The sequence below is a fragment of the Bombyx mori genome, chromosome 6 (assembly GCF_030269925.1).
Source record: "Bombyx mori chromosome 6, ASM3026992v2".
In the NCBI taxonomy this organism is placed as follows: Eukaryota; Metazoa; Arthropoda; class Insecta; order Lepidoptera; family Bombycidae; genus Bombyx; species Bombyx mori.
The window spans coordinates 16,416,656-16,440,759 of record NC_085112.1 but is presented as its reverse complement, the minus strand read 5'-3'; the positions used below and the strand labels follow the sequence as shown (position 1 = coordinate 16,440,759).

Here is a 24,104-nt window from a genome sequence, read left to right as displayed (position 1 = left end):
TTAAATACACGAAATCAGTTTATAGAGTTTATTTGTTTAGTGTTATCGTGGTGGCGTATGCTGAATCAGGCTGAATGTGAATATTACAATGAACACATGTCGTTTCATTTCAGATAATCAAACATAAGTGTCGTGTGTGTCTACACTATACAAAATCTCAAATCACAAATAGGCCGCGCGTTGGTACCTACCCGCGCGGACTCACAAGAGGTCTTAAGTAAACCATTACAAACTATTCAATAAATAGAAAATATTTGTTAAGTCGGGTCTTGTTACATATTTATTAGTTAGTCCATCATAATCCATCTGAAATTATTTGCTCATTCACATCACAGCGTACATAACATCGAAAAAGTTGACCCACTTTAAGCGTGAGGTACCCCACTCTTCAATCCGAAATCAAGACACCCCTCCACCTATACTGTACAAGGTTAGCACTATTTATAAATAGCTAAAACCCATGAGTTTATTCTTAAATTAATTAATTACACAGATTTTTGTCAAAATTGGTGTCATTGTGTTGCAGAATATACCGGTAGCCGCTAATGAGTGGCGCCGCGCGTAGCTCGATACTGTCAAAGCTGTCGCGAGGGTGGCTCATCTGATTACGAGATATCATTACGACAATAATATCATTTGTATGTTCATTGTAACACAGGACATTTATGGTCATTGTCTGATATCGATAATAGTGCCAAAATATTTGCAGTTAAATATTCCCTGATAGCTTGTATTACTTCGGATCAGCGTTCCGCTGCCCAGCTACCGGCCAGTCCCGGTAAGTGATACCTGAAGTGATAAGTGAAGATAACGTCACATAGTATTGGTTGGTTGTGTGTGTTTTTTTATTGCTTAGATGGGTGGACGAGCTCACAGCCCACCTGGTGTTAAGTGCTTACTGGAGCCCATAAACATCTACAACATAAATGCGCCACCGACCTTGAAGTAAGTTCTAGGATCTCAGTATAGTTACAACGGCTGCCCTACCCTTCAAACCGAAACGCATTACTGCTTCACGGCAGAAATAGTCAGTGTTGTGTGCTTGTGGGCACTGCACTCAAGTGGCTCCGTGATTGTAAGTATTTATTAATGCACATTGGGAGGGGAAACCACCGGCCACCGAATACCCCTAACTAGTGTCCGTGGCAGCAGACAGCACGCGATGATCCTGTGGCTCGAAGAGGCGCGGGCTGGTCTTACCCAACTGGGTCGCTTTATCTAATATTGGTAGAGGTCGAGAGCTGTGCCATCTGAATTTCTTCTTAGGAGCAACTAAAACATAAACCTTAAAAAAATCAGATCAGATCAATCTTATTTTTTCAACACAATTAACGTTTGGTATCAAAATAACAGATAATTAATTAAAGATAATTAATTAAAGAAACTGCGTGGAGACGCGACTCACGCGCGACGCTCGTCCATAACGTACGCACAAACATAACTTGCTCATATTTTATATCTATTTCAGATGCGGTGGGTCGGAGTTGTAAGTGTCGGTGACAGATTTGATTTTATAGAACTGTGGGTTCACATTTAAAAATCCATATCAGGACGAGGAGAGTGTACCTACACACGTTGTCACTGTAAAGTACATATATACAGCCCACAGATATCGCACTGTGAACGCCATCATAGACCGCTGGGCATTTTCGCGGCAGAAATAGGTTTACGCACTATCACCATTAATTTTAATGTGTTTAATTTATGTGTATTTAAAACAATTCGTAGGTATGTGTTCTATAATCAAAATTAAGTAATTGTCTTGATGCATGCCAAAGGATGGACCGCGCTTTCAACAACAATGCATGCAAATCAAATTAAGAATTTCATTTAAGATCTTTGAAAATGTAGAATTAAGAACAAACCTCATATTTTATTTTAGTGAAGGGAAATCCGTCCGCTTCCTCAAGTGTGGGCAACTCAGATGCAAGAAGTACCTATTTCATGCACTAATTGGACGGTCGCGCGTTCACGAACATTTATAGCGCCTCTAATGATGTCAATTATTTATGTTGAATTATATATATTTTATTGACGCGTAAAACAGAACTGTGTTAGCTAACGATGTGTCTTTCGTCTCAATAAAATGTATTTTTATTAAGAAATTCTAAATGATTATTTCATTAATTGAAATGAAAATCTTTAGAGGTGACGAACGTCCAAGATACAGCGTTATGAACCTTCAGACATGGTGTCGAACTGGTAGTAGTAGCTTACGATCAAGCGAGCCAAGTAAAAAATATCTTGACTACTTTATAATAATGGTTAAATTCTTTAAACTGGAAGGCATTATTGCTTTGCAGCAAAATAGGGGCATTATCAACTCTAATGTTACTTAGAAAGGGTGATAGGTGACTCGTACCGAGTCATACTGGTCACACACCACGTAGAAAGCTTAGTCTAGCGCGTATGACTGGCTATGCGTGGATGTTGGGTTTTAAATTTCGTAAATGTAAATAAAAATATCATATTATTCAAAATCATTTACTGGTGGTAGGACGTATTGTGAGTCCGCACGGGTAGGTACCACCACCCTACCTATTTCTGCCGTGAAGCAGTAATGCGTTTCGGTTCGAAGGGCGGGGCAGCCGTTGTACTATAAAAACGGAGACCTTAGAACTCATGTCTCAAAGTGGATGGCGGCAAAAAGAATCTCGACTTGGCATCATTGTGAATCGATTCTTTGGATTGTCAAACTGATCAATTCAGAGATAGATCTTTTTTGGAAAGAATATCGATCCTACTTCACGGCCAAGGACGAGGACAAGGAAAGAACGTATTTTCTTTCTGTCCAGGACCGGAACCGTAAAAAACGACTGGAATCAAAAAAAAATATGGCTGGATACTGTACTACCTGTGTGTTGGTAAAAGTGCTAAGTGGCAAGTAAGCAAAAGTGCAAAAGGGCTAAGTGAATTAAAGTAGGAAAAGGAAGTCAAGAACTATCACAATGCAGTGTTAATTTACGTTATTCATTATCCTGACTAATCTTAGCAGCTACTTAAGATAGCTCTTCCTTACTTTGTTCTGGGAAGGACATAAATTTAATGAGAAAAATGACGATAGGGTCGACATGAGACACGGCGGCGGGGAGGAAGCGAAGGGGGGCGGCGATAATGGTGGGACACGATGCAGTAATATCCTTTCAAGGATATTAAACAGTGCACTCCATATATCGCTCGAACTCAGCGAGACTCATATATTTAGCCGAATTAAAAATAAACAAGTTCCCCAATATTAGTAATCGAGATTTGTAAGTTATTTTTGATTTCCAAAAAATGATGTTTCATCAAATGCGGAACAGTTTCATCAAAGAACAGTCCTGACAACAATATCCTTCCTGCTACTTCTGAATTGACTTTCAATCAGATTCGAATTAAATGAAACATTGAAAACGTCTCGACGCCCTTGACTTATCCTCAACTAATGTTTTGAAACGAGCTCATAAGCGGTAGGTACGTCACTAGCTAGTTGACTCAACAAAGTTAATTATCGTTATTAACACGTGAAGTGATCATTATTATTATAATTCAACATTTTATTGTTTTGATCAAATCTCCCCCAAATGCTATATGAGCCATGATATTAGTCACTTGACGATTATTTTTGTGATTTGTGTCATATATTTCAACTTGGCATTATAATATTATATTATATCAGGTATATAATTTAATAGTATTTGACGTCTTCGACAGTCTTGATCAAAACTACTGTTACGGGTTAATCTCGCGTATGTTAATATGTATAATTTATTAAGAAGTTTATTTGATAGTAATTAGCTCGGAACTTAATATTATTATGTCCTTAGGCAAGTTTCATTTAATGTTGAGAGTGTATGGCTCTGGACCTAATAATATATGTGTGTCAGTAACGGTTGGCAGTAACCAACCCAAGACATTTGCTTTGTGTTCAATTTAAATTGTATTTAATGACGTACAAAGTCAGAGTCGGCGAAGTGTACCGTGCATGTTCTCGGTGAACTTAATAAATCAACAAAACGATTCAAAAACATTTAATTACAATTGACTTGCTGATTAACCAATCGACTCATCGTACAGTTACAAACATTTAATTCTCAAAGTATTTCTGTCAGTTCGAATGTAAATAAAGTCGCCGATGAATGTGCGGAACAGGGAAGGACTAGTGTTGTACCAACTGATATACTAGTGCTTTACTAGTATTTAGTGTAGTACCAAAACGTGTTCCTTCAAACGAGACCGAAGGTTTCCATTTTAGGGCCAGGATATCAAATAGCTACTTTATTGCGCTAAATTGTGCCTTTGACACTGTCGCAACAATGTCAATATAGAGCTAAGCTGTCATATATGATGGCACGTGAGTCAGTCTTGAGCTTTTGATCTATACATTGAAACGTGTGTTTAATTCCGCCAAGTTGGCGAGGTCCAGATCGATGGTCCGGTCCAATTTGTACTTATATTTGGGGTTCCTCTCTCTCTTGCCAGTTATTTATCCCACATGGTGGTGAGGTCAGCTTTCCTCACTTTACTCCTCCACTTCGCTCTGTCTTCGACATCCTTGTCAGCAATATTGCATTTCCTTTTATCCTTCAGCATTACATCCTTCCACCTTGTCTTGGGTCTCTAGGTCTTCGACCGGGGAGGTTGAGCAGTAGTGCCAAATTTCCGACGTAGCCAGGCGGCTTCCTTTTTACGTGACCATACCATCTCAGCCTACTCTCCTGCATCTTGTCGGCGATGTCCCGTACACCGAGGCTTCTACGTACGTACTGTTGCGTATTTTATCAAGCCTAGTCACGCCACACATCCATCCATGGGTCCATCAATCTAATGTTATATCAGTGAACATTCTCCACAATCACTTGAATCTGATCGAATCTTAAGCCCTGTGTGATACAAAAAAACTAATTAACGACTATGTAGGTACAGTGATACATGTTAGTCCGTACTCATATTACATAACGTTTCTATTAAGGTGTTCATGGCTGCTATAATTCTGTTTTTTAAATCACTACAAGTCAAAAACAAGGGAGAACTTCAATGTAAGACGTGTGTTTTTTCGGCTTTATTTTCGGTTGCAGTTGTGATTCCTAGAAGCATCACTGCACAGAAAAGTTTATAGCCTACCTGATTTTGATATGGCTTGACTGATGCGATGATGAAGTGAATACGAGACTAACTGTGTGCACTTCGTGTAGAAACCGGCGGCGTGTTGATAAATCCCGTACGAGCTCAACATTTTTAAGTGTCATAATTAGATAATATCTGATACTCGGTACTTATAACAGTAGGAATGAATGGTATTAGGTGATACCAAAATATCGGTGTTAACCCTTTAATCGCGACTCAAGACAGCCGTCAAGTGATCGCAGCGCGACCGCTGACAGACATCTCGAAATAAACTCAACGCAAGTTTAATGGATCTGTTTATTTGAATACGGAGAAGATCTTCCACGAACTTGCATTGTGAGATTTTATTGAACGCCTAAATACGTGGAATTACGATCTGTACTGATTACAATCCGATCATTTATGCTTCAAATGGATGTTTTGATTAATCCAGTTATCCGGTTACATTTAAAATGTGATTATATTAAATACAATGTAAACAAAAAGGTTAGTAATGCCAAGAAATAGACTGATACGTACATACGTACATATGTAAATGCACACTATGCACATGTATGGATTACATAACTGAAGTCGTGCTTCGTTTTGCAACCACTTGATTGAACAAAATTATTTAACGACTTACTCATAGGTACTTAGCTTCTTCTTTATTAAATAATAATAATAATTCCCAGCGCAATGAGAAACTGAGCATTGCCCTTCGTGTCCTCGAAAAGTTTAAAACAAATGTAAATTATAAATTATTATTTTGTTGCGTGGAGGATGGCTGGACAACACTATGTGAATGCCAACACCCACCTTGAGACGTGAGATCAAAGTCTCAATTGTGTAGTGTGACGTAGTGTGTAAAGGTGCAGGATAGCGGTACCGACCCTGTAGACTGGCACTTATTTCGGCGTGGAACTCATTTATTGAGCATATGTTAAGAGTGCATTCCATATGGGATCTGAACCCCGGGCCGGCCCGGGCGCGTCGCTCCATACTACCTACTAAGCATTTTTTTAATTTTTTATTGCCTATATGGATGGACGAGCTCACAGCCCATCTGGTGTTAAGTGGTTACCGAAGCCTATAGACATCTTTTTTTTTTTTATTGCCCTTGTAGGCAGACGTGCATACAGCCCACCTGATGGTGAGTGGTTACCGTCGCCCATGGACTTCAGCAATGCCAGGGGCAGAGCCAAGCCGCTGCCTACCGCTTAATACTCTCCACAAGCCTCGTTTGAAGAAGGACATGTCATAGCGCTCGGGAAACACCGTGGAGGGGAGCTCATTCCATAGCCGGATCTACAATGTAGATGCCGCCACCCACCTTGAGATATAAGTTCTAAGGTCTCACTATAGACTATAGTTACAACGGCTGCCCCGCCCTTTATACTGAAACGCATTACTGCATCACGGCAGAAATACGCAGGGTGATAGTACCTACCCGTGGGTAATCACACAATACGTCCTACCACCAGTAAAAACCTTTGTTACCACCACCAGACTATAGATTGTTTTAGTAAATATAATTAAATGAATCAAGTCTAAATGAAGTTGTATTAAATTTAAACTCAAAGGCCCTATAAATTACAAGTCGGTTAGAAGATAAATTAAACGTGTTTTGTTTGTATTCTTTATCTCGGGGTAATCATCTTATTTATAGTCGGCGGGATCGCTTCATTACGTTTTATTTGAGTTTCGCACGATATATTGTTATTTACGATGCTCCTTTTAGTGTACCTACCTACATTCATTTCATTCGGATCGTTTTCATTTTACCTCTTTCGAGACGTCCACGATGTGTTTGAACTCCTCGCATACGCTCGCCAACACTGTCAGGCCACATGTCGATATCAGCTACAATGTTGTCAAACTTGTATGTTTCCAAATGTCTAGATGACAGCGCTAGTAGCCGCGGCTGGAGGAAGTGTTGTCTGTATTATAAATAGCACACATTATTGACGAAAACTAATCTAGTACGGTAATAGGTACGATGTGTATAAATGCGACAAGTTGACCTCTGTCCGAGTGCAGATAGTGAAATAGGACGCAGTAATAAGGGACGTTCCGCTTCATACATCTTCCGGGGATGATGCCACAGTGTATTCAGTTTAGAGTAACTATGTTTTAGTATTGCTGTGTTACCCTCAACCCATCGCTATTCTCACATGGTAAAGTAGGTACGTGTGTGGGGCCTCTTTTTCTGTTGAATTCTAAAGCAATTTTAGTGGCCTTAGGTCGTATTGTGATGCTGCCAGAGTAGGCCCGTTACCTCTTCATCTGTGTATCTGTGCGACCAAACAATCAAGCACTCCGGCTTGAAGAGTATAACTGACATTACATAAAACTATTCAGGTTTCAACCGCATGTCCATAGGGCCCAATAACGACTTGGTAAGTAGTGGGTCCTGTCCTCGCGGCCCGCGTCCGCTTGAATATGTGAAAATAAAAATCTCTTTTGGCGTGTAATTAAATGTTTTGTCCTCACTGCAATGTGTGTACTGTGATGTTGTAACAATCTATTTGGCTCGGCTGCCGGGCCGCGGGAGTAATGCGTGTAATCCCGCTTTTGTTACCAACTTTTACTCAATTCCGTAAAGATATTGCGACTTACATGAAAAACTGTTGGCGAGCTTCTAGTAGATATAAGAACGACTCTGCCTATTGTTTGCCTATTCTGAGAGCTATTTTGCTCTTTAACCTCGCTAAGGCACAAATACCGTTGCTCAGCTGGAGAGATGAGGTTTGTATTTCAATTGCATCGCTTTTTTTATTTATTTATTGCTTAGTTGGGTAGACGAGCTCACAGCCCACTTGGTGTTAAGTGGTTACTGGAGCCCATAGATATCTACAACGTAAATGCGCTACCCACCTTGAGATATAAGGTCTAAGGTCTCAAGTATAGTTACAACGGCTGCCCCACCCTTCAAACCGAAACACATTACTGCTTCACGGCAGAAATAGGCGGGGTGGTGGTACCTACCCGCGCGGACTCACAAGAGGTCCTACCACCAGTCAGTCGCAATATGAATTACGCGGATTTTATTTAACCAGGCAATAAGACACATTCGTAGTGGTAGCTGTGTGCAAGGCTCCATTACCTACTCACTGCTATTTGTTATAGCAGCACTAACTTCTGATAAATTAACATTAAACACATAAGAATTTTGGTAAATATTAAATTAGTTAAAACGATACATCATTATTTAGATAAATATGTATTTATATGCATACATATAATAATATACTGTTGTCATAATTCAAACCGCAAAAAGTCAACTCTTAAGATGCGGTTCCTCCCTGTATGAGTGAATTGTTGATCCCGAGGAATTTAATATGGCGTCCCCGGATGCTACCCGCATTCCCGGAGACGATACACTAACGATACACTGACTAGACGGGGCACTCTGACAGTAAACCAAAGACAGACAACTGGTCGTCACTGTTAGGTTAGCTTCAATCATAATCATATAATATTGCGATGAAAAGTATGACACAATAAATTCTTTATTCTTTTTTTTTATTGCTTCAATAAGTGGGTGGGCTCACAGCCCACCTGGTGTTAAGTGGTTACTGGAGCCCATAGACATCTACAACGTGAATGCGCCACCCACATTGAGATATAAGTTCTAAGGTCTCAACTATAGTTACAACGGCTGCCCCACCCTTCAAACCGAAACGCATTACTACTTCACGGCAGAAATAGGCGGGATGGTGTTACCTATCCGTGCAGACTCACAAAAGATCCTACCAAATAATTAATTAATTTAATTAGTATCAACGGCAACGGAACCGTGTTGTAATTTCAATAGGAATGAACTTTTAAGTTCAGTTTGGCTCATGTCTACCCTACGTGGGCAGAGGGAATCTTTAAGTACCCGCCATTGTAGCAGAGATCATCCGTGCTGACCGGCTCGGTCCGGATTACGCAATCGCGTTTCTGGAACTCATTTGTGGCACGTATCATTCGGCTATAGAATAAACCCCGCTAGTAGACTAGACTAGACTAGAGCACTGTAACAAGTTCATCTTGCAACGCGGCTTGAAAATAGTTCTTAGAAGAAGGCTGGTAGTTAGATATTGTTGAAGTGCATGAACGACTCTAATCACTTATTTTAAGTTCGGATGTAAAGTGGTATGGCAGAAATGACTGTGATATGTATCGAAATGAACTAGAATCGGCAAGGGCATATCGGTCCACGCACAGTGGTGCAGCTCACAGAGGTGGGACTACTCGCCTGTCCCACCTCTGATATACATTCGAGATGAACTATGTAGGTACCTATGTGAAATGTGATCAAAGACTTTGAGGTCTTATTAACGTGCACGATATTTCTAGATGTGATCGAAGCTGATGCCCAATTCTCAAGCAAGCACTAGTGGTTTGTCCAAACAAATAAGACAACTGTACAATTCATTAATAAAAGAGAAGAGAAGTAATTCCGAAGCGAGACAATAAATTAACACAGGGAACCAACGAGCCACAGAACATACAATACAAAGATATTTGCATCGGGAATATGAAAACGTCCGGAAAAATGTGAATATATGGTTAAATCCGGGTAAGTCATGTCTTTATTCAGTAGCGGCGCGACCGATACCCGGATCCAATTAAACCCGACGCTCCGGTTATGGGACTCTCGGAGCTAGACATAGAGTAGCTGTTGCCAATACTAAAACAAACATAAAAATACAGTCGTCGTCGCCTAAACGATAAGACGCCCGGTGCATTCATATCAAGTATTATCAAGCACAACGACTGTGCCCGTAACTCGTACGCGGGTACCAATTTTTCAAATGAAATACGTAATTAACAAATGTTCACGAAGGACTTCCACGGTGAAGAAATAACACCGTGATATAAACATCAAGCTCGCAAATATTATAATTTTCGTAATTACTGGTGGCTTTTATGACCCAAACCGGCCTACATGACTTATTTGCTGTTGTTGAGCAGAAGTAGGTAGGGTGGCAGTACTCAGGCTTGCATAGGACTTCTGAGATTTCTTTATAAGTCATCATTTTTCTGTCGTCAGTTGAATAAAAAATAATGAATGGCCATTAACAACCAGCCCTTTCTTAGACCTTGTATTTTCTTATTTGTAATTAAAATCTAGTCAATTCCGTTCGCACCGCTAACATCATTGCGCTTAAAATATCTTTCATAGAGACCATTGACGACCCACAAAAATCTCACCACAAATGGATTGATATTAAAGAAATACAAACAAAAATCAACGAAAAAACAGTAATTTTGTACTATAGAAAATTCCTATCTCTGAGTCTACAAAGTTAAAATATCGAGAAAAAAGTGGTCTGCTTTTTAAATCGTCAACGATATACGATAATAACGCGGTCCAACAAGCATTCTGCTGTGGCTCCACGCTATAACTCAATTCTGTTAACGTATGCTGAATCACATGGACTCCTGCTGTAAAATAGCTTGAGGTGAGCAACTTTAAGGCTTTAGCAATACGGTACAAATTCACATGGCTAATTCATCCAAAGGATTTGAGTGTTGCAAAAAAGAAAATTGTAGAATAAAGAACTTATTTAATTGTAGAATAATGTGAGATTCTATGGATTCGAGGGCCTTAATGTCTGTGAATACTTACGCCGCGCCAAGCGTCACAACTTTTTTCAGGAGCCTGATATACTTCTAGTCACTCTTACCTGAAATAGAAAAATAAGTATTTAGAACTATAGCAATAACAAGACTTAATAATCGCTATTGCGCAGAGTAATTATACTACAGTGTACAATAGTTATAGACGCGATTTAAAAGGAAAGTAATCTCTACTAATCATCCTTTAGACGAGCTTAAGGACATTTATGATTTTTTATTGCCCGTGTAGGCAGACGAGTAAACGGCCCACCTGATGGTGAGTGATTATTGTCGCTCATGGACGTCAGCAATGTCGGGGGCCGAGCCAAGCCACTGCCTACAAACTATGAATATGTTAGCTTGACTTGGAACTGCGATTACTAGAGATAGCTGTGAACTCATTCAACATCGAAATACGGAGGCTAACTTTTATTATTACCTTTCCTAAATGGAAAACAGAGCTCATGGCTCGCCTAGTGAGAAGTGGTTACTATATCCCGTACACATTTATTTCATTTATTGGGTACCAGCACGTTATATATATCAGCACAATATTCGTACAAGTAACACATGCACTAATTTCACACAATTACAGGCACCGCTTGCGTGGTGCAGAGTAACACAAGCGGTCACCATCAGTAATACCCCCCCACCATCAGTAAATAGCGGTTGTTCATCGCAGTACGGTGGTATAAAACTGGAAAATGCTGCTCCCAATTTTTCTGTTAATGCCTTAGTTGCCTTAAAAACGTCTATGTGAGGAGACGGCTTAGTACCATTCAACTCCCACAGGTTGCTCGCACTGTTTCTACAAGGGTAAGGTAATCCTCATATTAGCGAACCGACGATGGAGTACTACCAGTGCGGCTGTGACGAGGACACGACCGAGCACACACTCGCACACTGCCCCGCGTGGTTGGGGCATTGCCGTGTTCTCGTCTTGCAAATAGGACCAGACTTGTCGCTGCTATTCGTCCGCATCGATGCTACGATACTCGGCAGCAACGAGTCCTGGAAGGACTCAACAAATGTTCATGATTGACTTCCACGGTGAAGGAATAACATCGTGTAATAAAAATGAAACCCGCAAAATTATAATTTGCGTAATTACTGGTGATAGGACCTCTTGTGAGTCTGCGCGGGTGGGTATCACCACCCTGCCTATTTCTGCCGTGAAGCAGTAATGCGTTTCGGTTTGAAGGGTGGGGTAGCCGTTGTAACTATACTTGAGACCTTAGAACTTATATCTCAAGGTGGGTGGCGCATTTACGTCGTAAATGTCTATGGGCTCCAGTAACCACTTAACACCAGGTGGGTTGTGAGCTCGTCCACTCATCTAGCAATAAAAAAAAAAGGTGATTATTGATCGACGTCTGCAAGTCCAGCATCTTGCCAAAGAAGGCGGTGGAATTAGACGAAGAATTCATGCCTCTCCACAGCGATGCATCGTTGCCGAGCCGAGGGCCGGAGTCGGGTGATACTTCTGTAGAAGGTCGAAGCCAAGCGGCACACTATCAACACTATAGCGCGTCGCCGCATAACACTTTGTTGTGTGAATTGTGGGATCCAACCCTACCCACCCTAAGCCGAGATCCGTCTGGAGCGGGGATCGGACATCGAGATGGTTGGGGCTCATGATCCACGGGGCTCAGTTGGTAGTCATCTTGCACATAGCCCCGCCTGATCCCCATGGACCAGTTAGGTATCTGTAAATTTCATTCCTCAAGGTAAAATGTACGACAAAAGTTTTCCTAGACTAACAGTACCAAGTCTTTTCAATGACTTAGAATTCCATGTAGCATAAACACGTAGACATTCATTTTCAATGCCTGTATAGATGATACCGCCACCGCCGGAGTCCGTCAGGGATGTATTATTTCTCCACTATTGTTCAATGTGTACACAGAGCTCATATAGAGAATTATACTTGAAGACTGGACAGATGGCATCTCGATCGGTGGCTTGAAGCTCTCCCACCACTTCCCCAGCCCATGGAAGAACTTCTCGGCAAGATGGAACGCGTGAGCCTTGAGTTCGAATTTAAAATAAACCGGAATAAACAAAAAAAATGATTGTCGACCGCATGAATAATTCTGCGGAAACTATATAAAATTGCTAGTTGTGATGTGGTGCAATCGTATATTACATTTATCTGGGAAATTTAATTACGAACAACGGTGGATATATCGAAGAAGTAAAGAGGCGTATGGCATTTTCTGGGTCTGCAACAGACAGATTAAGGAAAATATGGAAGATGTTGCAACATATTATATAGAGCCAGAAGATAGACGCCCTGGAGATGTGGTGCTGGAGGTAATAATGCTCGGAGTTTCGTTGACTGAAATTCATACCAACGAGTCTTTACTTCGAGAACTCGGTATCAAGCAGCATATATCATCTTTGGTACAGTCTCGTATTCTCAACTTTTTTGGTCACGAATAAGATTGCCTATGAGGTGGACTGACCAGATAAAAGCGGCAGTTAAGTGGCTCACCATCATTACACGAATGCACGGTGAGGGCGGTCGGCAGAAAGGAGTGGTAGCATGTTGTGAAGCTTGCCACCAACGCCTGAAGTGATGATAACGACTATTATTTCAAGCTATACCGACTAGGAAGAAGAAGAAGAAGGAAGATAGAAAAAAAAATTGAAGAGAAAAGTCATTACCGTTGCCCTTATATTATATCATGGTTCGCTATTGAATTAATGTATCCATCTTTGTTTTATTTAATAAAGGATAAAAAAAAGCTTTAGGTTACATTAGTTTTAGCTTTAAATTTAATTGAAACTATTCGTTAAAGGCGCGTGTACACAATGCGAGAAGTCGGACGACCCTCGTCGCGACAAAAACTTTTTCAATTAATCGCTCAAACAGGAACAGGGCCGCACTGTCGTCGTGTGTGTTCGAACTCTATCCGATTTATATTACAAATTCAATTAGTTCCCTCATCGGAAAACCATTTCAATGTGTATTTTACATTTTTTGTTTGTTGCCGTCACTTTTGAATATTACTGTGTGTTTTGTTCACCCACTTTGTCGTATTTAAATAATAACTTGGATAGTTTTATAGAATTTATTAAACGTACCTTTTTAGAGACAAACAATTTGTATAACTTTTGCAGCAGTAATGGAGGGAAAAATGCAATGACACAGATTAAACCTATAACATAGATTACCCAACTCAACACTGTGGATTCAGATTTAATATTATAGTAAATGGTATCTAACATACATGACAGACAATGTAATTTATCGGGCTAGTTTTTAAAGTAATATGAACAGCAAATTGACTGAGTCTAGCATGATGTCCGTATGGGTGGTAGCGGTAAATCAGCCTGCGAGTCAGAACAGCCATTCCACCACTATTCGTGATCACGCATATCTCAGGGCCACTACCTATATTGAGCTGGAATGACCGGCAGAATTTACTTTGTGATGTATATGGACTTGACAACCGCCTATTAAACCGCCTTACAAGTTCAAAAGTTGTGTAAAATAAGTAAAAAATTAAATATTTTTTATGTATTTTGATTAATGTATTAATCTTACGACTTATCGACTTATTCGTTTTATATAACTGAGGGAAGAGATTAATGTGTGTCGCTTCGCGTGAGACTAGTCGTAGTCGAGCAAGAGTCTAGACAGACACCACGGAGCTCGTATCAAAGAGTCTCTGCGTCAAACACGAGCTCAACAAACCTCTTCATCAAATTGCTTTGCGTCAACGATCTGAAGCACGTAGCCCGTGGTGGTTTTTGAGAGCGCTGAACAGCGATGTATGTAAAATAAATGATCAATACAGCTTCATTTGTGATAGGCTATTAAGATCGTAATCGCTCCCCTGCGACTTTAATGCGTCAATTTGTATGCGCGCGTGTGATCGCGTCCTAATAGATAAGGCCGCCTACGCACTCGCGACGGACGATTCCGACTGTTCACAATTATAAAACATGTAACTAGGTTTCTAATTGACTATTAAAGATTGAACAATTCCGATGTAATGGAGGCATCTTTGAAAATAAAATAATGCGCCTGTTGTAAATAATTTTGTTTATTACAAATAAATTAACGAAGAAATTAAGTTTTATTATGTTTAACGCTTTAAAACTTTATTGATGATAATTTCAATGGAGAATGAGGGAACTCAATAAGAGATTAGTTTGGCGTCAGGAGATGTCTTGCTTATGCTGTTATGGGTGTGTAGATATGTACGTACATATGTTTTGACTTTTGTTTGTAGTTGAGCTGTGAATATTTCTATCGCGTCAATGACTATTCAGAGACAACCTAGATCGTTCGTGGGCACGATGTATATCAAAGAGCCCTTGCTTCACGCTGGGCAGTATCATTGCTCTGCGACAGACACATGCAGCAAGGGATACTTGTCCTCCTGAGCTTAGATGGAGCACTACCACCGCAAAAAGTATATTTCATTTAACTGTCAACGTGTAAGATAGGAAATCTTTATTTAGTTTCAAAGAAAATGTTCCCTCGGAGCAATATCAAGCAGAACCGGCTATTGCAGCGAAATAGTGTGGTACGACCGAAGGCCAGCCCAGCAACATGCCATCCATCATTACGAGAGTAACCACGCTTCAATGAAATATTATATTTGCAGCGGCATTTCATTTTATAGACTACAAGAGTTCACAATGTCTTGAAATTGTGATTTGGCACTTAAAGTTTTTAGTTGAATTTAAAAATAATCACTGTTTGTTTAAAAGTTTCATAGTGATTACGAGGAAGTTATGTAGAAGTTAGTTTGTTAGTGTGTTGTGAGACTGAGTTTTTGCGATATACACGACCTCCAGCCGGTACAAACTGCATCTCGGCTTAACTTGGACTGTCGGATATAAGTGATCAATCTGTACACCGAGGGATCATTTTTGACCTCCACTTCAATACAAGTTTTTTCACTTTTCGATCGTAACAACGACAATATTGAAGATGTTCACATTTATAAATTCCTATAAATGTATTTTATCGATATATCCTAGAGTAGATCTACAATCTATAAAAGAAGTTATGTTCGTACACAATTTCGAAAACAATAAACTTGTTTTCCGATATCAACCAGCTCGACACAACTACGGTATAAATATAAGTGGCTATGCAGTAAAGAACGAGCTCAGACAGTTCGACAGTCATATTGTAGATAACTCCTGTTAACGTTTAAATATTTGTGGTCACCCTCGCTTAATTCATTACGAGTACAAATTACTGGTTACAGGTTATAGTTGTCCGCATTAATTCATCAAGTGTGGTCTTTCTCGTTCGATCACATTTAATAACGTTGTTCATTGTGTCCATCGAAATTGAATCTCGGAAACGATTTGATGGAGAACGCTGTTTCTCATTGTCGTTGAAGCGTTCATGTCGAAAACTCTAACAGAGTCGTTACAGCGGGCCACAGCACAGCACTACTTAACTGCATTACATTTAGTAGCTATTTCCGGCTCCAAACATTGTACGTAACTGAAACATTTTTATTATTTCTAATTAATCATCATCATCATCATCATTTCAGCCTATCGCCGTCCACTGCTGAACATAGGCCTCTCCAATAGATTTCCAGTGTGACCGGTCCATTGCCACCTGCATCCAACGAGACCCAGCGTTTTTACTAGGTCGTCGGTCCATCTAGTAGGTGGCCGTCCCACACTGCGCTTGCCAGTACGTGGTCGCCACTCCAGGATCTTTCTGCCCCATCGACCGTCCTCTCTTCGTGCTATGTGGCCGGCCCATTGCCACTTCAGTTCACTAATTCTACGGGCTATGTCAGCAACCTTCGTTCTTCTACGGATCTCCTCATTTCGGATTCGATCACGTAGAGAAATGCCGAGCATAGCCCTCTCCATAGCTCGCTGCGCGACTTTGAGCCTTCCAAAAAGATCCCTAGTGAAGCACCACGTCTCCGAGCCGTAAGTCATCACTGGTAACACACATCGGTTGTACGCCTTTGTCTTAAGGCACTGAGGTATTTTGGACGAGAAGACGTTGTGCAGTTTACCGAACGCTGCCCAGCCGAGTTGGATCCGTCTACTGACCTCTCTCTCAAAGTTGGACCTACCTAATCGGACTGCCTGTCCTAGGTATATATATTCGTCAACAACTTCAAGAGTAGAGCTCCCAACAGTAACTATGGTGGGTGCAACATGAACATTGTACATGATTTTGGTTTTGTCCATGTTCATTTTAAGGCCCACTTGTTGAGAAACCCTACTGAGGTCACCGAGCATACGCCCTAAATCTTTCAGCGACTCTGCCATGACCACGATGTCACAAACCGAAGATGAGTGATGTATTCGCCGTTAATATTGATGCCAAGTCCTTGCCATTCCAGAAGCTTGAAGGAATCCTCCAGAGCAGTGATAAACAGTTTCGGAGATATCACATCTCCCTGTCTCACTCCTCTCTTTACAGGGATTTCCTTCGTGCAATGCTCCTGTACTCGGACTGACATGGTGGCGTTATTATACAAACACTTCAATACTTCGATGTACCGGTGGTCAATACGGCACCGCTGGAGAGATCTAAGGACCACCCATGTTTCGACGGAATCAAAGGCTTTCTCATAGTCCACAAACGCTAAGCATAATGGCCGATTGTACTCTTCGGTCTTCTGTACAATCTGCCGCAGCGTATGTATGTGGTCTATGGTACTGTAGCCTTTTCGGAAACCGGCTTGTTCGGTAGGCTGGAAGTCATCAAACCTGCGTTCGAGACGCTTCGTGATGACTCTCGAGAACAGCTTGTAGACATGGCTCAGCAGTGCTATGGGCCTATAGTTCTTCAATAAGGTTTTGTCACCTTTTTTGAAGAACAGGATCACAACACCCCTGTTCCATGCCTGTGGCGGTTTTCCATCGAGCAAAGAGGAATTGAAGAGCTTCTGAAGGACTTTCAGTACCGGCGTCCCGCCCGCTTTCAGAAGCTCCGTAGTAATTCCATCCTCGCCCGGTGCCTTGTTATTCTTAAGCTGTTTGAGAGCCATCCTAATCTCGTACAGGCTGATGTCCGGGATGTCTTCGGTGTAGTGTCGGGTTAGCTTGGCTCTAGGGTCTGCAGCTAAACCTTGCGGTTCAGCTGAGACCGAGGTAAACAGCTGCCCGTAGAACCTCTCTATCTCCCGCAGGACCTCTGACTTATTCGACGTTACACGTCCATCTTCGGTCTTCAGCTTCGTCAGCTGGCTTTGCCCAATAGAAGCGTCTCTTGCGAACACTTTAGAGCCTTGGTTTCGCTCAATCGTCTCTTTGATACGCTGAGTATTAAAGGAGCGTAGGTCGTGTCGCAAGGACTTCATGATATGTCTATTGAGTTGCCTATATGACTCAGCGTCCTCCGAAGTTTGGAGCGTCATCAAACGTCGACTAGCCATGAGGTTTCGGGTGCGGTCGGATAGTTTCTGAGGTCTATTCTTATGGTGGGTTTTGAAAAATTTGGACCCTACCGTACGGACAGTCTCTACCAGCCTGCTGTTTACATCGTCCACTGATGCGCAGCTGTTTAGCCATTCGAAGCGATTAGCCAATTCGAGTTGAAAGCTCTCGGGGTTTTGGATTTGTGCATTCGACGGTCGAAGCGTTGACTTCATCAGACGCGATCTTTCCAGTCTGACATTGATATTCAACATGCCTCTGACGATTCGGTGATCACTTCCTGTTTTAACACACTTTCTAATTAATGCTGAAGTGTATTCGTATATAAAATTAAATAATATTGATGATTGATTGTACAAGCACGTTTTTGATTCAACTTAAAATTATTTAAAGTTTTAATGTTTGCTAATCAAATAATTTGAAAATCTCGAGAATTATCAAGTGAAAGGGTTCTTTTATTCAAGTTTACTGCTTGCGAGAAGAAAGCGAACGTGCTTAAATGTGCAATTGTTTCGCCAAATCGTCATTCAAAAAGTCAAAGCGTTTTTAAACAAATAGGAAATTCTGTTTTAATTTACACTGTCTAAAATAGTAAAATTTATATTCCAGAGGGAACATTTTCCAAAGCATGCTCGTCTAACAACCTAAGCTGAGCAATACACTCACACATTCTAATTTCCATGCTAAATTATGGAGTATTTCGATTAACTTCAGATTCTAATCTCATTTAATGTTAGGTCTATGAATTTTGTGGTAACCACAGTGCCACTGTAATTACTATTATTTTGAATATCGATAAACCACCACCCTGCCTATTTCTGCCGTGAAGCAGTAATGCGTTTCGGTTTGAATGGCGGGGCAGCCGTTGTAACTATACTTGAGAGCTTAGAGCTTATATTTCAAGGTGGGTGGCACATTTACGCTGTGGATGCCTATGGGCCCCAGTAACCACTTAACAACAGGTGGGTTGTGAGTTCGTCTACTCATCTAAGCAATAAAAAATAAAAAATAAACTTAATATAATAAAAAATAAACTTTAAATTTGTTTTATTATTTCTATATAAAACTGATGTTAATATATAGGTATTTTATATTTAAATTAAATGATCATCAACAATTTAAATCAGATGTAAATATAATATTATAATATTAAAAGGTAGTCGTTTAATTAATTCACAAAGAACTTTTGATTGAGTAATAATTTAAGTGACGAAATGGCCTTAAATGCGTTACATTTGCATGTAGACTAGGCTGTCACCGTTTGATATCAGTTCGAACTAGTTTAATGATTAGTGCACGAGATGAACGAGAGGTTGTGTGGTGCGATGTCAGGAGGTACAGCGAATGGCTCGTATCTTCGCATTACACCATCGGTACTTTGAAACAATAACTTACGTATTCTGAAAAGTGCAGCTCACAAATAGAACTTTATTTAATTGTACAGCTCATAGGTCCATCCACATCGTTCGAGTTTGGGCCCTTATAAATGTTTCTCAGTTTTATCTCAGGACTGTTAGAAAATTACATACAGTTACCCTACTTCATAAGTAGGTATCAGCTTTTTACTACCTGAAGCCACCGCGTTCATCCACAGTGCGCTTCCAGAGATCTTTTTTGCCACGTACCATCCGGCTTTGAAATGAGTTCCCCTCCACGTTGCTTCCCGAGCGCTATGACAAATCTTTCTTCAAACGAGGCTTGTGGAGAGACTTAACAATAAGCAGTGGCTTGGATTTGTCCCTGGTATTGCTGAGGCCCATGGGCGACGGTAACCACTCACCATTAGGTGGGCCGTATGCTCATCTGCCTACAATTCGACTCAAAGACCAAGGCGGCCATTATAAAATATTGTTTTCTCTTTTGTCTCCAGGTGAGTGGCGACATCCATGTTTTGATGTCTACGAGCAGTCTCTTAACAACAATTGGGCCGCGAGCTCATTCATTCATCTAGGCCAAAAAATAAAGATATAATTGCTTAGTAGCTTCCAGATTATCGGTCATGTCACTGCCTGTTACCAGCACATTCACCCAGGATCTGTTTACTAATTGTAATATTCACAAGTACCTGGAAGGGCATTACCAGTAGACGGCCAATATAAAAAACCAAATTCATAAAAAATTTCAACACTTTACCGAATACTACTTATATAAAACTAAATTCAAAGGGCACTATTTGCGAACTACACAATACATTCTCCACGCTTCTCCGATACAATGACATTAACATTGTCGACACGAATGTATATAATAATATTTCGTAGCACTACTCGTATATGGAACGGGTTGCTAATTATTTTTGTAATTTCATTAGAGTGTCGTGTGAGCTGTGCGTCGGTAATATTGTCTGTTTACAATCTGTTACGGAGAGAGGTTCTCTGTTTACTCTGAATAAAGTAATTAAATTTTGTATATTTAACTCTGGGTAGTACAGGCCTGCGTTTGTGTGCTTACTTTATCATTATATAATTATAATTACGTTCTTGATTGGATTTCAGTTTAAGCATTACGTTACGATGAAATTAGTAGTTCGGTGTGGTGTGTCACGTGTGCGCGGGCCGGTGTGGACTCCACGGGCTCCGGTGGCAGCTCTATCATGAGTTCGTTTACTGTTCGCTTACTTAACACTACTGAGACGAGATTTAAAATGTACTTTTATATAAAAATTAAACTTGTAGGCAGAAAACTAAACGTATAATTAATTTCAATGGTGGTCAAAACACTTTTACAATGCATATTGGGATTGAATATTGAAATAGTTTTAATCCTGTTTACAACACTCGCAAGATAGTAAGATTTTTTCAATTACTCATGCATAACTTCAATCAAAACGCCCTTAGTTCTTCTCTCACATTTCTCATGAAATCTCAGATTTGAGCATAGCATAAGATATGTAGAGCTCTGGGAATGTAGAGTAAGACCGGTAGAGTGACCGCAACCCCTGATTACGCGCGTATCACAGGCTCTACATATTTGTGTACTCTGCATCTATTATCTATGTATGACCTGAGGCGAATACCTTGGAGCCACGAAATAAGCATGATACAGAGAACAATAAAAAAATATTTTTTTTTAATGTAAGTTTATATGTATTATATGCGAGATGCGTGCACAGTTCCATTGCGCATTACGGTTACGTAAAGATGTTATGGCATAAAATATGATTATATTTAGTTTTAGAATATTGAAGACTCCTTCACCCTTGTAAAATACTGAACTAAGTTTAGGTATGGGAGCGAAAAGGTTTGGATTGTGCGTTGTTTAGACAGTAAGTGTATAATATTTAATTTAGAATAGAGAACTATTTCAGTGTTATACATCTCACGACTGTCCGTCAACTGGCTACAGGATACAATAAACGTTAGAGCTCAAATATTTTTTTGCGATAGCTTAGGTGTATATCTATGAAAATATTGTTACAGGTTTGCAAGCGTGCAGGTGTTCGATTTCGAAACGTCAAAATGTCAACGAGCGACGTCCACTATGACACTTTTTAATACGCTTTTATTACCTTCAGACGTATGTATGTTTGTAACGGAATCTTTGAACATGATTTTGTCCCTCTTCCAAACGTCGGATTAACTCGAAATTTAGTATACTTATTAAGGACCAATGACAATACAATATTAAAAGAAAAAAAAAATGAAAAAAATATTGAAAAAGTTTAAATTCAACTAAAAAATGAAAAATAAATAGTTTAAAAAAACTAACAAAGTACGCTTTTATAGAAAATCCAACAAAAAAAAAATAGAAAATAAATTTTAATAAATTTGAATTAAAAATTATTTATTGCCTTTCAATTCCAACCGTCAAGAGCGACGCTTCGATTTCATATTTCTGCTATATTCAATTTGTTACATAAGGAAATAAATAGAGTCCACGCTCATTTACCACAATGAAATTACTTTCAAATTATCTGAAAATGACAATTTATTTTTATCTTTCTCAGAGCCGCTTACTTCAGAGCTCCACAGCGATCGGACGCGTGACAGGAGCGAGTGGACCACGTGCCCGCCGCCGCCGGTGTAATGGTGACAAATCGAGCGTCCCCGCCCGGACCCGACACCTGATCTCTCATAACGCATTTACTGCTGACCACTGCGCGTCAGATATCATCTACTCTAATACCTATGAACATGCATTTGTTTTGATATCAAAGCTTTCTTTGAGATTTTGAAACAAGGAATTATTTGTTAAATTATCTTGTTTTATCTAGAAATTGTACACTTTTCATTTTAATACATTTTCTCCTTTTTACTTGATTACATTTTTGAAAAAGTAAATAGAGTTCCTAAACGGTTTTTTATTGATACTACTTATCAACTACATTCCAGATAACTGCTTGACAAACCAAAAAGTAAATGATGAAATGTGTTTCAGCTTTTAAAATAAATCATTAGTTTCTAATTTTTTAATATAGCTTGTTCTTGTTGGGGTCTGGGGGGCATGTGCTACAACATATAAAAATAATTTACCCATAGTTATCTCAAAAATTATTTCAAAAATGTAAGTAGTAATAGTAGACAGGAAGCATGAATTGGCAAGAATTAAAAAGCCAGTAGACGGTCTCTGGTAGAAGAAAGATGGAGGCCTCAAGGAAGCACAAAGATCTGCGAGCTGCAATCTTTAACTCCGTCATAGTCAACTACCAATAAAATGCAGTTCTGTTTCATCTCGGGTACCTCCCCACATGCATAGCTTAAGGTAAAAGTCGTCCCTCCACTGGGATCGCCTGACGCTGCGCCATCTCCGAGTGATTGATTAAGGCTCTGTCGTCGCGTCACGTCGCGCGTTGTGCATTATGCGACTGTCACACCGCACACGTGACTGTCGCGCGGGACGCTACAGGAAATGTTAGCTTTTATTTACAATTTCAAAAACTAAACCGTAACTCGTGAGTACATTTCATCCAGAATTACGCGTTACCCGCGGATGGAGACGTATTTGCGTTAAAACTTCAAATTAGCCTTTCACAGGCGTTTCAGTGACGGACCATAAAATATTCTTCTGGGAACATTTATCGTCTCGGCTGGCATGCAGGATAAATTTCTGTCTGTACTCATATTATATTTATCGTAATTAAAAAAAATATTCGCGTTCTCTTAAAATATGTACGTAGATTGGCCTGGGGTTCAACCAAGGCGGTGTTCGCTTAGATCGTTAATTGTATTAGTTTTTTTTTCGTGCTAAAGTTTAAATCTAAGTTGAAAAATATAAGTTTTCAATAAGCTTGAGCTGGTCATGTTACAGAGAGCATTTTCAACAACCGACAATAACATTGAAATGCTTGATTATAAAAATTATAATCCAACGGCTAAATCATTGAAAAAGCTCAGATATAAGGTCACTATAATGACGAATACAAAGCTTTGCGTAAAGATAAATATAGTTATCAAGTTGACAAACAAACTTTTCTTAACGGGATTATTGGAGAATATTCTGCTGTAAATTAAATATGATAGCAACATTAATGTTGATTGAATGATTTTATCAACAAAAACAATGGCCAAGTAACATAAGATTTATTTACTAGGTGCCGCCGGTAGATAGCGATAAGCGGGCAACCAGGTCAATCACATCGGTATCCCCAGAGTGTTGACACTTAAACCACACATAACATACCACATACATAATATAACATAAATAAAAAAAGATGTGTGGTGTCGTGGGACATCGGATAGGAACGAAATTCTTTATTATAAAAATATTAATTTTAAGTTCTATTCGAGGTATAAAGAAATAAAAACTGGAGGCTTCGCAACAACCCACGGTCATTCGGTAACGTACGAACTTATTGTGGTACACTTCATTCACGGTTGTTTGCATAAGAGTTAGTGTATTGCGCAAACGAACGCTTTGAGATCGTGGTCAATGAATGATAAAAAAATTGTTATTTTTTGTACGTTATTACAAAGTTAAGTCATACACTGTGTGTATTACTAATAAAAATCTAACGTTACGGACGTTTTTTCTCAGTTAGAGTACCCCTCCGCATCCTCCCATAAGGAACTTCGTTCCAAAAATATAGT

General features: G+C 39.8%; 1 protein-coding gene and 3 long non-coding RNA genes across 25 annotated transcripts in view; 2 read left to right on the top strand and 2 right to left on the bottom strand.

Moving 5' to 3' along the window:
* The window catches only part of LOC101743884 (collagen alpha chain CG42342), a 380,399-nt gene that overhangs the window by 78,164 nt on the left and 278,131 nt on the right, over nt 1-24,104 (bottom strand). The gene's annotated exons all lie outside the window — the stretch shown is intronic.
* LOC119628607 (uncharacterized) lies at nt 3,996-12,483 on the bottom strand. Its single transcript, XR_009973436.1, has 4 exons — nt 12,276-12,483; nt 10,706-10,763; nt 6,871-7,025; nt 3,996-4,862 (listed from the first exon to the last, which is right to left on the bottom strand). It is a non-coding gene; the product is annotated as an uncharacterized LOC119628607 (long non-coding RNA).
* Nucleotides 6,983-13,356, top strand: LOC134199074 (uncharacterized). Of its 3 annotated transcripts, XR_009973431.1 has the most exons (5): nt 7,022-7,271; nt 9,430-9,652; nt 10,356-10,538; nt 12,135-12,397; nt 12,533-13,356. It is a non-coding gene; the product is annotated as an uncharacterized LOC134199074 (long non-coding RNA). The 3 variants fall into 3 exon arrangements; XR_009973429.1 differs by having other exon boundaries at nt 6,983-7,271; nt 12,135-13,356; XR_009973430.1 differs by lacking the exon at nt 10,356-10,538 and having other exon boundaries at nt 6,985-7,271; nt 12,135-13,356.
* On the top strand, nt 16,078-22,371 carry LOC105841712 (uncharacterized). The gene is made up of 4 exons (XR_009973437.1): nt 16,078-16,163; nt 20,574-20,675; nt 21,498-21,594; nt 22,025-22,371. It is a non-coding gene; the product is annotated as an uncharacterized LOC105841712 (long non-coding RNA).